Below are 15,379 nucleotides of genomic sequence, written 5' to 3' on the forward strand. Positions count from 1 at the left end.
GTCCCTGCGCGAAAATCTGTCCCACCATTCGCTACACTGACACTTGTATAGACAAGGCAGGTAGCCCTGAAAAGGGCTTTGTGTGTTATTAATATGCCTACACTCTCCCTAGTCACTGCTTACTCTACCCCTATACTCATACAACGCTGGTTCTGGATGCAATGTGCGCAAAATGGCGACAGAAGGGCTTTTATAGACCCTATGATACTGCACGGCTATCCAATCACAGTTATGCCACAACCAAGATGACTGCGGCATTACTGTGATTGGTAAAAAGCCCAGCATGTTTAGTAACTGCAAATCAGGTGCCAACTGGCTGGGCGGGACATACGAACATAGCGAGGCGAATACATAAAAACGCACATGACAAGTATCCCGATACCATACTATTCATGCGAGTAGCGAATAGTAACAATTACACTCGCACATCACTAGACGTAAGATGAAAAAAAAACACAAACTCTTAAATACTGAACTGACCCCCCCCCCCCTTTCCGAATGTGTGAAATATAGGAAAATACCACTGTCAATCAGAATCTCTGTTATTAGGTAAAAAACAGCCATATGTACAAAATAACAATTGTTACAAAATAGCTAAGAAATATTTACAGGTGATTATAAACATATACAGGTGCATCTCAATAAATTACAATATCATCAAAAAGTTATGTTCAGTAATTCATTACAAAAAGGGAAACGCATATATTATATAGAGTCATTACACACAGAGGGAATCTATTCCTATATATTATATAGAGTCATTACACACAGAGGGAGCTATTCCTATATATTATATAGAGTCATTACACACAGAAGGATCTATTCCTATATATTATATAGAGTCATTACACTCACAGGGATCTATTCCTATATATTATATATAGTCATTACACACACAGGGATCTATCACTATATATTATATAGAGTCGTTGCACACAGAGGAGTCTATTCCTATATATTATATAGAGTCATTACACACAGAGGGATCTCTCTGACGTGTTTATTTCTGTTAATATTGATGATTATGGCTTACAGCCAATGAAAACCCAAAAGTTCTCAGAAAATTAGAATAATTACCACAAAAAACCTACAAAGGGTTCCTAAGAATTTAAAATGGTCCCTTAGTCTGATTCAGTAGGCTACAAAATCATGGGGAAGACTGCCGACTTGACAGATGTTCAGAGGGCAGTCATTGACATACTCCACAAGGAGGGTAAGCCACAAAAGGTCATTGCTAAAGAAGCTGGCTGTTCACAGAGTGCTGTATCCAAGCATATTAATGGAAATTGAGTGGAAGGAAAAAGTGTGGTAGAAAAAGGTGCACAATCAATCGGGATAAACACAGCCTTGATAGGATTGTTAAGAAAACCCCATTCAAAAATTTGGCGGAGATTCACAAGGAGTGGACGCTGCTGGAGTCAGTGCTTCAAGAGCCACCACACACAGACGTATCCAGGACATGGGCTACAAGTGTCTCATTCCTTGTGTCAAGCCACTCATGACCAATAGACAACGCCACTTGTATTATAACAACGTCCAGCTTTCAGTCATAGGGGTGGCACTGATGCGGTTTTAGTCACCGCGCTCTCGGCACTGACTTCTAATGCTCAGCTGCAGTCAGTCACTGGCGGGATATAACTGTGGTAAAAACAGACATTTATTTCCCTTTTCCCACCGGTATCGCTCTACATCAGCAATAGCAACACGATATTGAAGTTGGTTTCTTTTTTGGATTATTATTCGTTTTTTTTTTCTTTTACAGGTTAACAACAAAACAGAAAAAAAAATAAAAAAAAATCACAATAATAAAGTACAATAGAGTGCAGAGCCCAGATATGAATACACTTAAAAGCAGCAAAAAAACCCCAAAAAATAAACCAAACAATGTATAAAACCGCACAAAACTAGCATCAAAATTACATCAAAAGCCGTTTTTGAAAGGGTTAAATGACGTTGGCGACTGATCTCACACCACCATTACATAGTGATGTCTCGCATCTAACTCAGGTCACTCCAGCCCGGCCCAAATGGGTTTTATAATGAGAACTGGCACCAAAGTGAGCAAATTGCCAATTCACCCAAATATGAATAAGTCACTGGTGTTCTGTAAAGTTCACTTCCGGCTGATGTAAATGGGTTTCTAGCATTAATTTGTAATCGTAAAGGGAAAGTCGCCATTGTTCTCTGATTTCAGTCTATGGGCAAATTATTATGGTTTTACCTATATAGATCAGTGGCCCAAGGCCATTTAACCCTTTCCATAACGCACTTCGGTGCCACTTTGATGTCCATTTTTGTGCCAGTTTTATCATTTTAAGTGTATTCACATCCGAGCTCCGCACTATAATGTATTATATTGTTGTCATTTTTATTTTTGTAGCTAAAAAACGTTAAAACCAAATAAAAACTGCCGAAGAAACCGACTTCCGCCTCATCATAAAAGCAAAAACAATAAAGATGACGACATAGTTACATAGTTACTTAGGTTGAAAAAAGACCTAGGTCCATCTAGTTCAACCTTCCTCCACCAGTTCTACATTTAGTCACTAAGTCATTTATAACCAACAATGTTTTGTGTACTGAGGAAATCATCCAGCCCTTTTTTAAAAGCTGTTATAGTATCTGCCATTACTACCTCTTGTGGTAGGGTATTCCACAGTCTGACTGCTCTAACTGTAGAGAACCCTTTCCTATTTAGCTGTCGGAATCGCTTTTCTTCCACTCGCAGTGAGTGCCCCCTAGTCCTTAGTACTGTCTTTGGAAGGAATAAGTCATGTGCCAGTCCTTTATATTGACCACACATGTATTTATACATATAAATGAGATCTCCTCTGAGACAGTATCATGAGAATGAAGCCGAGGAAATCACAAAAAATAAAAAAAAAAGACAAATTACTTCAATATCCGAACAAGAAAAAAATATTTTCACAGACCTTTAACCTCTTTATGACAGCTTTACGGATTAAAAACAGCAGCAAGAAAAAGAAAAAAAAAAGTGTATAGCGTCAGAAAATCTCTGAGGTTTCAGCTGCCGGGGTTAGCCGAGACCCTGGAGATCACGATTCAAGCCCTTAAAAAGATGGTTTATCTCCCACTCGGCATGATCAAACATGTCAGATGGGAGATAAATCTCCTCCCTCAGTCACCTGATGTGGCCAAAGTGCTCCTCCTGGTCTCCGTTGTTGTGCCGCCTCTTTCGGCCATCTTTGTGCTCCTTCTTCTCTAGTTGTGGTGCATGACGGGTCCGACGTCATCCACACTCGCCGGCATTCAGGCCCTGAGCAGGATCGGCGAGTGTGTATGACGTAGACGCGTCATGCACACAGGCTTCAGAAGAAGGATGAAGATGGCCGAAACAGGCGGCGCCGACACCGGACAACGGAGACGCCCATTAGGCCCCCCGCGCAACCGTTAGGTAAGTATTATAAAGGGTTCTTTATGTTTTCAAAGCGGCCTGGGCTCTTATATACAGCATGTTAGAATGCTGTATATAAGAGCCCGGTGGTGGTGGCCTCAGCTTATAGGGCAAAAAAGTGGTGACAGGTTCCCTCTAATTAATTATTTATTTTTTGGCTAAAACAAGGCTAAACACCCTTTAGTGCCACATGAAAGTCACTAAAGGGTGCCAGCTTAGAATATGCTACAATATGGGACATTATATATGTGTTCGACATCTATCCATCCATCCATCCATCCATCCATCCATCCATCCATCCATCCATTACTAGCTTTTTAGGCTATGTGCCCATGATCAGGGTTTGCAGCGTTTTGGATGCAGAGTGTTTTCGTAACAAGTAACAATTTTGTGGTAAAAGTGGATTTTTTTTATTTTTACGGATCAACGTTAAAAAATTCTGTGAAGCACCCAGGGTTTCAAAGTGTTCACCAACCATCTAGATCATTCTCTGTGCTGCTTGTGCTAATATCTGGTATGTTTGATCAGCCACCCTACTTCCCATGAACTGATCTTCCTTCTTTCTGCTTCTTGTAGCAATTTAATATGCTTCTAACTGACCCCTCCATCACCCTCTCCCCACTTTCTTTATGACCCCCTCGTTATCTCTGGCTATGGTATCCCCACATCTGGGCTCAGTTTTGAAGTGAGTGATCTAGATAAGTGACGACCCCTCCCCTTCCTCTGAAGTCTGAATGAAATTTTAATTGCATCAATACAAGTCTGCACCATATAAGTATGATGCAATGAATTGGACCAGAAATGGACCGTAAGGAACCTGTAGGTAACTGGATACAGAGACTCTGCAAACAATGTTTGTGTTTCTCTTCACTTTCACCCCTATAACACTTCATATTTTTCCTTACGCCTCTGATCCCTAAACCCAGTAATGACCTGGTCATCTCTCCCTCCATCCTCCCCACCCACCTCATCTCCTCAGATCTTTTCCTCCACAGTACACCCTGTGTCACCAGACACACACGACTACCTCATGGCCTCTCCTGCTCCCACCTACTAACACTCTCTCTGCTTCTCCTCACTGCTGGAGATATCTCTCCTAATCCTGGTCCTCCTCAGCACATCCCCATTGTTACTTTGAACCCTCATCCACGATCTATGACAAATTTTCGCAACCGTTCTAACCTCATACCCATTCACCCGAGCCCCGCTGCCCCAGTCCCACTAGCAGGAGCTCTGTGGAACGCTTGCTCTGTCTGCAACAAACTTTCATACATCCATGATCTTTTCATCACTAATAAACTTTCTTTCCTCGGCATCACAGAAACCTGGCTCACCCCCTCTGACACAGCCTCTCCTGCTGCACTTTCTTATGGTGGTCTCTATCTGTCTCACCCCCGCCCCAGTAAGAAGCATAATGGAGGAGTTGGATTGCTCCTGTCTGACAAATGCTCCTTTACATTAATTCCACTACCACCCTCTGTTACTCTCCCCTCTTTTGAGGTGCACTCTGTCTGCATCTACTCCCCTTACAACCTCCAACTGGCTGTCATTTATCGCCCTCCATGGCCAGCTACCGCCTTTTTGACCAATTCACCACCTGTCTACTACATTTCCTTTCCACCGACATCCCCACCATCATCATGGGTGATTTCAACATTTCCATCGACACCTCTCACTCAGCTGTCTCAAAACGTCTAAGACTCACTTCCTCCTTCGGCCTCACCCAATGCTCCTCTGCAGCTACTCACAAAGATGGCCACACGCTGGACTTCATCTTCACTCGCCTCTGTTCCCCATCTAACCTCTCTAACTCACCACTCCCCCAGTCTGACCACAACCTACTCACATTCTCTTCCCTCTCTTCTCCAAATACACAACCCCCCTCCACAAACAGTCACACCCTCGCAGAAACATCAAACACCTTGATTTACACGCACTTTCTCAGTCCCTTCTCCCTCTCGCAGACATTGCTTCCTTACACGACGCAGATGCTGCAGCCTCTTTATATAACACTACAATCTCTGCAGCTCTTGAATTCACACACACCAAAACTCGCACAATCAACAGGCAACCTTGGCACACGAGCCAGACTAAAGAACTGAGACGGGTTTCCAGATTTGCTGAGCGCAAATTGAAGACGTCTCATTCCACTGAGCACTTCATTGCATATAAAGAGTCCCTCACCACTTTCAAGTCTGGACTCACTGCTGCAAAACAAACCTACTTCTCATCCCTCATATCCTCTCTATCTCACAACCCTAAACAGCTATTCAACACTTTCAATTCTCTCCTCAGTCCCCCAGCACCCTCTCCCTCTCCTCTCATCTCAGCTGAAGACTTTGCCTTTTTCTTCAAGCAGAAGATTGGCAACATCAGAGCAAGCTTTGGCCCACAATCCCTACAGCCCCTTATCATAGCTACTCAGCCCACTTCCTCCAAATCCAGCTTCTCCCCCATGACAGAAGATCATCTTTCAACTCTACTCTCAAGATCACATCTAACCACCTCTGCATTTGACCTGCTCCCATCGCACCTCATTCCCAACATCACCACAGTCCTCATCCCAGCCCTAACCCATCTCTTCAACCTATCACTATCAACTGGTGTATTCCCTTCATGATTTAAACATGCTTCGATCACACCCATCCTCAAAACTCCCTCTCTTGACCCATCCTCTGTGTTTAGCTACCGCCCCATATCCCTTCTCCCCTATGCCTCAAAATTACTGGCACAGCATATCCATCTTGAACTGTCCTCATGCCTCTCCTCCTGCTCCCTCTTTGACCAGCTACAATCTGGCTTCTGACCGCATCACTGAAACTGCCCTAACTATCGTCACTAAGACATACTAACTGCCAAAGCCAAGCAACACTACTCTGTCCTCCTCCTCCTGGATCTGTCCTCAGCCTTCAACACAGTAGACCTCTCCCTCCTATTACAGATTCTCTTCTCTCTGGGTATCACAGACTTGGCCCTATCTTGGATCTCTTCATACCTAACCGACCGAACTTTCAGCGTCTCCCACTCTCACACCACCTCCTCATCATCCCACCCTCTATCCATTGGTGTCCCCCAAGGTTCTGTTCGTGGAACCCTGCTGTTCTCCATCTACAACTTCGGCCTCGGCCTAGGACAGCTCATAGAGTCCCACGGCTTTCAGTATCATCTCTATGCTGAGGATACGCAGATCTACCTCTCTGAACCTGACATAACCGCCTTACTAACCAAAATCCCACAATGTCTGTCTGCTATTTCATCCTTCTTCTCTGCGCGATTCTGAAAGTTTAACATGGACAAAACAGAATTCATTGTCTTTCCTACTCCTCATTCAACTCCTCCACCAAGCCTGTCCATCAAAGGTGATGGCTGCTCACTCTCCCCGGTCTCACAGGCTCATTGGCTTGGAATAACCCTCGACTCTGCTCTATCCTTCAAGCCACACATCCAACCCCACTTCACCTCATGCCGGCTACAACTCAAAAATATCTCCCGCATCCGTGATTTCCTTAACCAAGAATCAGCAAAAACATTTGTACATGCCCTCATCATCTCCTGCCTCAACTACTGCAACCTCCTGCTCTCTGGCCTCCCTTCCAACACTCTTGCCCCCCTCCAATCTATCCTGAACTCTGCGGCCCGATTAATCCACCTCTCCCCTCGCTATTCCTAAGCCTCGCCACTCTGCCAATCCCTTCACTGGCTTCCCATTGCCCAAAGACTCCAGTTCAAAACATTAACCATGACCTACAAAGCCATCCACAACCTGTCTCCTCCTTACATCTGTCACCTAGTCTCCCGGTACATATTTGCACGCAACCTCAGATCCTCACAAGATCGCCTTCTCTACTCCTCTCTTATCTCCTTTTCCCACAATCGCATACAAGATTTCTCCCATGCCTTCCCCATACTCTGGAACACTCTACCCCAGCATATCAGACTCTCTCCTACCGTGAAAAGCTTCAAGAGGAACCTGAAGACCCATCTCTTCCGACAATCCTACAACCCACAATAACCCTCAGTCCAGTACACCACTGTGCAACCACCACTGTCCTAACCTACTGTATCCTCACCCATCCCCTGTAGACTGTGTGAGCCCTTGCAGGCAGGGACCTCTCTCCTCCTGTGCCAGTCTGTTTTGTACTGTTAATGACTGTTGTACTAGTATTTATGTATACCCTTTTTCACTTGTAAGGCGCCATGGAATTAATGGCACAATAATAATAATAATAATAATAATAAAAAAAAAATCACTGACGGCTGCGGCCCCTGCACCAGGCGTGATCATCAAGGGGGGCACGGGCTTGCGGGCCGCCAGAAGCAGCCGGAGGAGCCGCATATTTGATGCCCTTGCTCTACAACATACACTTCTTGCAAATTTCCAGAGACTTCCTGTGGAGTCAAAATACTCATTTAGGCTAATAAAGCAGAATACGGTAAATGCTATCTATTGACTATATGTTGTGGTATCACTATTTGTTTTAAGAGCCTCAGGGTAATATTGTGGTACCATCTTAGTCAGAAACATCAATTGAAATACTATGTCCCAAGAATGACAAAAGTATTTTAGGAGTGATACCTTTATAGGCTAACCAGATAAATTATATAAGCAGCTTTCAGAGCACAGAGGCTCCTTCTTCAGGCAAATTACAAATGAATTACTGAGACTAAACACAACATTTAAATGAATGTTACAACAGGACATGGGAAAGATGATGCCTGCTAAAGATAAGCCAAGGAAATCAAATCATTTCTAAGAAAAAACTTAATTTGATTTCCTTGGCTTATCTTTAGGAGGCATCATCTTTCCCATGTCCTGTTATAACATTCATTTAAATGTTGTGTTTAGTCTCAGTAATTCATTTGTAATTTGCCTGAAGAAGGAGCCTCTGTGCTCTGAAAGCTGCTAATATGATTTTTCTGGTTAGCCTATAAAGGTATCACTCCTAAAATACCTTTGTCATTCTTGGGACATAGTATTTCAATTGATTTTAAGAGCTTCCAAATACAATGTTTCATTACTTCTAATTCTTTCACATTTTTGGTAAATTTCAGGATTTTTTTGTTTAAATAAATGGAAAACAAATCAACCTAACATTACAGCTAAGGTAAAGTGGAATATGCCACAGAAAAAAATCTGAGAAACACTGGGATCAGATTCAGCATTACAAAGGTGTTACCATGTAAAGTGACAGATGTCAGATTGGAGAAACGGGGCCTGGATAGGAGCAGAAAACTGGCTGCAGTGGAAAGCCATGAAATAAGAGCGGCTTTGTACTAACTACTATAGAGGAAACTGTGACTATAGACAATAACACATCTACTATAATGACCGCCCTCCACCCCGACAGCCTTCACCGTCAGTGATTTAGTAACTAGAGGTGACACATCTGGAGTAATTACAGTATGTGGCTCAGGGGCTCTCGGCAATCCAAACTATTTTAGGGGCCAATATCTTCTGTCAGATGAGTTTCTTGAAGAAATATTAGACATTTACTTTCTGCCTCTCGGACTCCACAATGGACGGATCCAGTACAAGGTCTTATATAATGGACATTTGTAGAATTCTAGACTGAAAAAATATATTTAAGGATCTTGAAGGTAAAAATATCAGAACTTTGTGTTATTACTTTCCTTTTTTCTCTAATTACATTTTGGAAATCATGTGGGTGGGCTGCCCGGCCTCCATGTACCCATGTGGGATAATCCCAACCCCCCTCATGTTACAGTTACCCTGTGCTGAACTTTGGATATAAACGCCCCTATCAGCAGATTCATCAGAAGGGAGAGAAGGAAGATCCATCAATAAGAGGCCGAGATTCTAGGAAGATGGATTCATTGCTCTCAGTGGGAGAAACAATAAGAATCTTGTAGTTATGATACTTATTAATGGAGAACAAAAATAAAATAACTGATGTTACAAAGCAAGCTTTCCAGACTACTGAGGTCTCTTCATCAACTACAAGATTATTATTCTGTTTCTCCCACTGAGAGCAATCAATCTTTATTCACCTGGAGAACACGGCACCAAACTAAGAATCTAGGACGTCACCAGCATCATTACCCTCCGCTTTCTCTTAGGGGTCCACTATACAGATTAGATTTTGCTTCCCATGATTTTCTAAGTTGTCTGCACATTCTACGTACACTGTCATTTGGCTTTACAGATTACAGATCTGGGCAGCGTCTTCTAATTTCAGAGCATAGGATGGATCCTACCTGTAAGATCTGCCTGATACAGATCTCACTCCAACATAAGGGCGTCCAATGCCCAAAATAAATGGGACAGTATTGGGTGGAGGACCATGTACGGGCCTAGCAGCAGAAAGATGAAAATTTTCTATGGCGGGACTACAACCCTGATAAAGCAGCCACAGCCGGAGACTGAGAAGAATCTGTGACTTCTCTGCATTTAGTGGTCACTACTCACCTGGGCGGTTATCTGTAGGAACCTCCTCTTTACTCCGCTCATCACCCCTCACATATGTCTCTGTAGTATTATTTATTTGGGGAAGATCTTCCCCCTGAAACAAATATTGTAAAAGTCACAGACAGATGGAGAAGTCCCATCTATGATCAGCTCTAATCCTGCCATCTCCACCGCTCTCAGTACACAAGTATAACACATATAATACTGGAGGATAAAACAAGACTGAGCACAAGACCTTCACAGCCGTCTACACATCATAGGGGGATTTCATGGCACCTTCTCTCCATCTACCTGATGATCCTGAGGAACATCGGGGTCTTCTTGTTTACAGTCCTGTGGGAGAAGAGGACGGGGACATCTCTCTGGTGTTGTCCTCTTACTGGATAGACCTTGAGGAGACACATACAGGGACTGAATTCATTCCTTACATACAGATAATAATAGGCCGTGTGTATTTAGTCCTGTCTATTACCTGGTGATGTGAAGGGCTGGGGAACCACCATCATGACGTCCTTGTACAGATCTTTGTGTCCTTCTAAATACTCCCACTCCTCCATGGAGAAATAGACAGTGACGTCCTGACACCTTATAGGAACCTGACACATACAATGATACCGTCACCCCCGATCCCTTCATAGCATTACTGTATAATGTCCCAGCATTCCCAGCAGTGTCACCTCTCCAGTCAGCAGCTCAATCATCTTGTAGGTGAGTTCTAGGATCTTCTGGTCATTGATGTCCTCATGTATCGGGGGGTGAGGTGGAGGCCCCGTGATTGGGCTCAGGGGTCTTCCCCATCCCTCAGACACAGGGGCCTGACAGCGCTCACTAGAGGTCTTCTTCACTACTGTGTAATCCTGGTTATGGAGAGACACAGTAATAAATCTCACTCCAGACATTTCCAGAGTCCTCACCTCTCCAGTTCTGTCCATCTGTTATTCCCATAGATAAGAATGATGTAATGTGACGTCATCAGAATCTCTCACCTCTCCAGTAAGCCGGAAGAGGATCTCTAGGGTGAGGTGTAATATCCTCTCCGCCATCTTGTCCCTGTCCATATCCATCCTTCACGGGGCAATCAGGAGAATTCTGTTTTATAGAAAATCTCCACTGAGAGGATCCGATATTGTAGGGACCTGAATGGGGAGAAGATGACGATGTAACATCATAAAGAATCCGCTGTAATAATACAATTACTGGAGAGAATAAGGGGAAACATATAATGAGAACATTCTGGGGGAACATTATACTGTGAAAAGGGCCGAGGACCGAGGGCAGAAAAGGGCCGAGGACTGAGGGCAGAAAGGGGCCGAGGACTGAGGGCAGAAAGGGGCCGAGGACTGAGGGCAGAAAGGGGCCGAGGACTGAGGGCAGAAAGGGGCCGAGGACCGAGGGCAGAAAGGGGCCGAGGACCGAGGGCAGACGGGTTTCCTCACTTCCGGCCTCTCATAGTTGGAGCGTTTGTATCTATCAGAGGAAAATGAACAAAAACCTCACGATTCATAGAAATCAGCGAGAGAAAAACACCAAGAAAGTCTCAGAGCTGAAGGGGTTAATGCCGCCTGCCCCAGTAATGGGGAATCTCCACACACCTCCACCTGCAGAGCCGCACACTAGATATATAATACCCTGCACCTACCTCCACCTGCAGAGCCGCACACTAGATATATAATACCCTGCACCTACCTCCACCTGCAGAGCCGCACACTAGATATATAATACCCTGCACCTACCTCCACCTGCAGAGCCGCACACTAGATATATAATACCCTGCACCTACCTCCACCTGCAGAGCCGCACACTAGATATATAATACCCTGCACCTACCTCCACCTGCAGAGCCGCACACTAGATATATAATACCCTGCACCTACCTCCACCTGCAGAGCCGCACACTAGATATATAATACCCTGCACCTACCTCCTCCTGCAGAGCCGCACACTAGATATATAATACCCTGCACCTACCTCCACCTGCAGAGCCGCACACTAGATATATAATACCCTGCACCTACCTCCACCTGCAGAGCCGCACACTAGATATATAATACCCTGCACCTACCTCCACCTGCAGAGCCGCACACTAGATATATAATACCCTGCACCTACCTCCTCCTGCAGAGCCGCACACTAGATATATAATACCCTGCACCTACCTCCACCTGCAGAGCCGCACACTAGATATATAATACCCTGCACCTACCTCCTCCTGCAGAGCCGCACACTAGATATATAATACCCTGCACCTACCTCCTCCTGCAGAGCCGCACACTAGATATATAATACCCTGCACCTACCTCCTCCTGCAGAGCCGCACACTAGATATATAATACCCTGCACCTACCTCCACCTGCAGAGCCGCACACTAGATATATAATACCCTGCACCTACCTCCTCCTGCAGAGCCGCACACTAGATATATAATACCCTGCACCTACCTCCACCTGCAGAGCCGCACACAGATATATAATACCCTGCACCTACCTCCACCTGCAGAGCCGCACACTAGATATATAATACCCTGCACCTACCTCCACCTGCAGAGCCGCACACTAGATATATAATACCCTGCACCTACCTCCACCTGCAGAGCCGCACACTAGATATATAATACCCTGCACCTACCTCCACCTGCAGAGCCGCACACTAGATATATAATAACCTGCACCTACCTCCACCTGCAGAGCCGCACACTAGATATATAATAACCTGCACCTACCTCCACCTGCAGAGCCGCACACTAGATATATAATACCCTGCACCTACCTCCACCTGCAGAGCCGCACACTAGATATATAATACCCTGCACCTACCTCCTCCTGCAGAGCCGCACACTAGATATATAATACCCTGCACCTACCTCCTCCTGCAGAGCCGCACACTAGATATATAATACCCTGCACCTACCTCCACCTGCAGAGCCGCACACTAGATATATAATACCCTGCACCTACCTCCACCTGCAGAGCCGCACACTAGATATATGGCTGCTCTGTGCTTACAGGACCTGTGATGATGTCACATGGAGGGGAGGAGTCAGGGGTCACATGATCAGCTCCTCAGTGCAGTCCTATATTGGCGTGCACACACTGGATGAGGCGCGGTGTCAGTGGACGATTATAGTAAACCACTGTTGCGTATGTATGTGACCCCTGTTGCGTATGTATGTGACCCCTGTTGCGTATGTATGTGACCCCTGTTGCGTATGTATGTGACCCCTGTTGCATATGTATGTGACCCCTGTTGCGTATGTATGTGACCCCTGTTGTGTATGTATGTGACCCCTGTTGACTCCTTCACACTCATTTCAATTTTTGCTAAATTGAATTCTTTATTGATAAGTTCAGGTGAGGAGAAGATTTGTTGAGCGACTTTAGTAGAAAAACGTTTGGACCTGATCGGTCTTGATCACAAGTCGCTGAAAATGTGTGTATGACGTATATGGAGCAGAGCCGCATGTGTACGATGTGTACGGGACAGCGCTATGTGTGTACGATGTCTACGTAGTGGAGCTGTGTATGTAACAGTTGTGTGTGCACAACATGTACGTAGCAGAGCCATGTGTACACAATGTGTATGTAGCGGAGCTGTGTGTGCATGATGTGTGTGTAGTGGATACCCTCTTTTACCACTTTATTAATCCCCAAAACGCTCATGCACTTCCGACATAATCCACACGAGGTCCCACAATGATTCAAGCTCTGCTACATGTAGTCATAAAATCCCAATTCACATAGAATAGCCACGAAAAATAGTAAAAATACACCATTTTATTAGTTCATCACAAAAGACATAAAAGCTGCAAGGAAAAATAACAACAAAGGAAATGGATCAAGACACAGCGATAAAGCACCAAAACAGTCAATTAAGATTTTAAATATGTATCAAATTAATTTTTTAGGTGAAACAAGAATATGGGCCATCACTTGGTAATATGGTAATATCAATTAAATAATGGATATCAATACAATCAAACTAGCAGCTACAATATACTAAAATATAAAGTACAAAATATAATTTATAATAGCAACAATGTGCAAACAATGTAAAACTAGCAGCTTGGGAAAAAAAAAACAAAACCCACTATATATACTAATAACACCAATTCAGTAAATAAAGTGCACTAGTGAAAATAGCTAATTAATAAATAGTAATTGTTAAAAAGTAGCAGCAATTTAATTATACATAGTATCCCATAGTATCTCATATATAATACATGTGCAAGATTGCACAGAGATCAAATGACAAAAATATAAGATAATATTTGTGGTTCATTAGATCAACCAAGGTATTTACCTGAGGCCATAAGTGTATGAGCTGTGCCGACGCCAATCCCAGACCCACCCTACGCGCATTTCGGCGTACCTTCGTCAGAGGAGAATGAATGGGGCTGAAACAGCAAAAGTCGGTGCTATTTAAAGCACCAGTATCCAATCAAATGGGGAAAAAATTCCCGCCGGAACAATTACATGGCGCATGCGTTCCAGACTCCAGGACAGCAAGACGTCACTGATCAGAGACGTCACCTGGAAGGAGAGCAGGTGACGCGGGAGGCACAGAGCCACGTGATAAACACGTGACGCGATGCCGATCACATGACCCGATCCGTGCCGAGTATGAGACGCCTCCAAGCATGACGTCCGCTCTCCCAATCTGCGCATGCGCTCCATTCCGGACATATATATAGAGAAGATTAAAGTATACAACTGAGAATAACATGAGCCATAAGTATGTAGAATGGGATTAGGGGTGCTGATGTTATCAAATGTACCACAAATATGTATCCATATGAAGGGAGGACATAAGGAAACATATATAATAGGAAAATAAATGAATAGATAATACTATAAAAATCAAAAAATCCCCTTAAAAAATGTGAGCTATACACACATGAAAAGTAAATAAAAATTAAAAAATGAGTGAAGAATAAGTGAAGAATAAGTAAAAAATAAAAAACAAAATGAGTGTAAGATGAATGCAATATGTGTATAAAAGTGATGAAAAATATATATGCAATAAATACTATGCATATACAAATTGATGTATCTACAAACTAAATAAAAATGATCCTAAAAACCTAGATAAAAAGTGTATGTTGCAAAATGGAAACGTGTAGTATATAAAGATAATGTGATAGTGATGTGAATATGATGTGAAAAGAAATATAATAATATATTAAACATTACCATTGTTGAATATAACATATTACCCACACCCATGCATAAAAAATATATAAAAAGTGAACATTAAATAAGTCCTATTGAACAAGACCATATGTGTCTCGTCACTTTCTTGTCTTTATCTTCATATCTCTTCATTTTAATTTCATCTGTATTCATCTGCATCCAGAAGTCCCAAATTAGCCCCGAGATAAAACGCATCCTCATGTTCATATACTAAAAGATATATATTAACAGTATTAATAATTATACAAAAATTAATGAGGCAATTCCGACAACAATAAAAATATGATGAAAGATTAAAAGACAAATCAAACAGATTAAAACCAGTGGTCAAGGCGACAAATCAGGACCCTA

General features: G+C 43.4%; 1 protein-coding gene across 1 annotated transcript in view; it reads right to left on the bottom strand.

The window, feature by feature from the left end:
• LOC142259056 (uncharacterized) overlaps window positions 1–9,888 on the bottom strand; it is a 223,566-nt gene extending 213,678 nt beyond the window's left edge. Inside the window, 1 exon segment of the mRNA XM_075331583.1 lies at window positions 9,843–9,888. The gene's annotated coding sequence lies outside the window, so the exon portion shown is untranslated.
• Between the last annotated feature and the right edge of the window lie 5,491 nt (window positions 9,889–15,379).

The sequence above is a fragment of the Anomaloglossus baeobatrachus genome, assembly GCF_048569485.1.
Source record: "Anomaloglossus baeobatrachus isolate aAnoBae1 chromosome 5 unlocalized genomic scaffold, aAnoBae1.hap1 SUPER_5_unloc_23, whole genome shotgun sequence".
NCBI lineage: Eukaryota > Metazoa > Chordata > Amphibia > Anura > Aromobatidae > Anomaloglossus > Anomaloglossus baeobatrachus.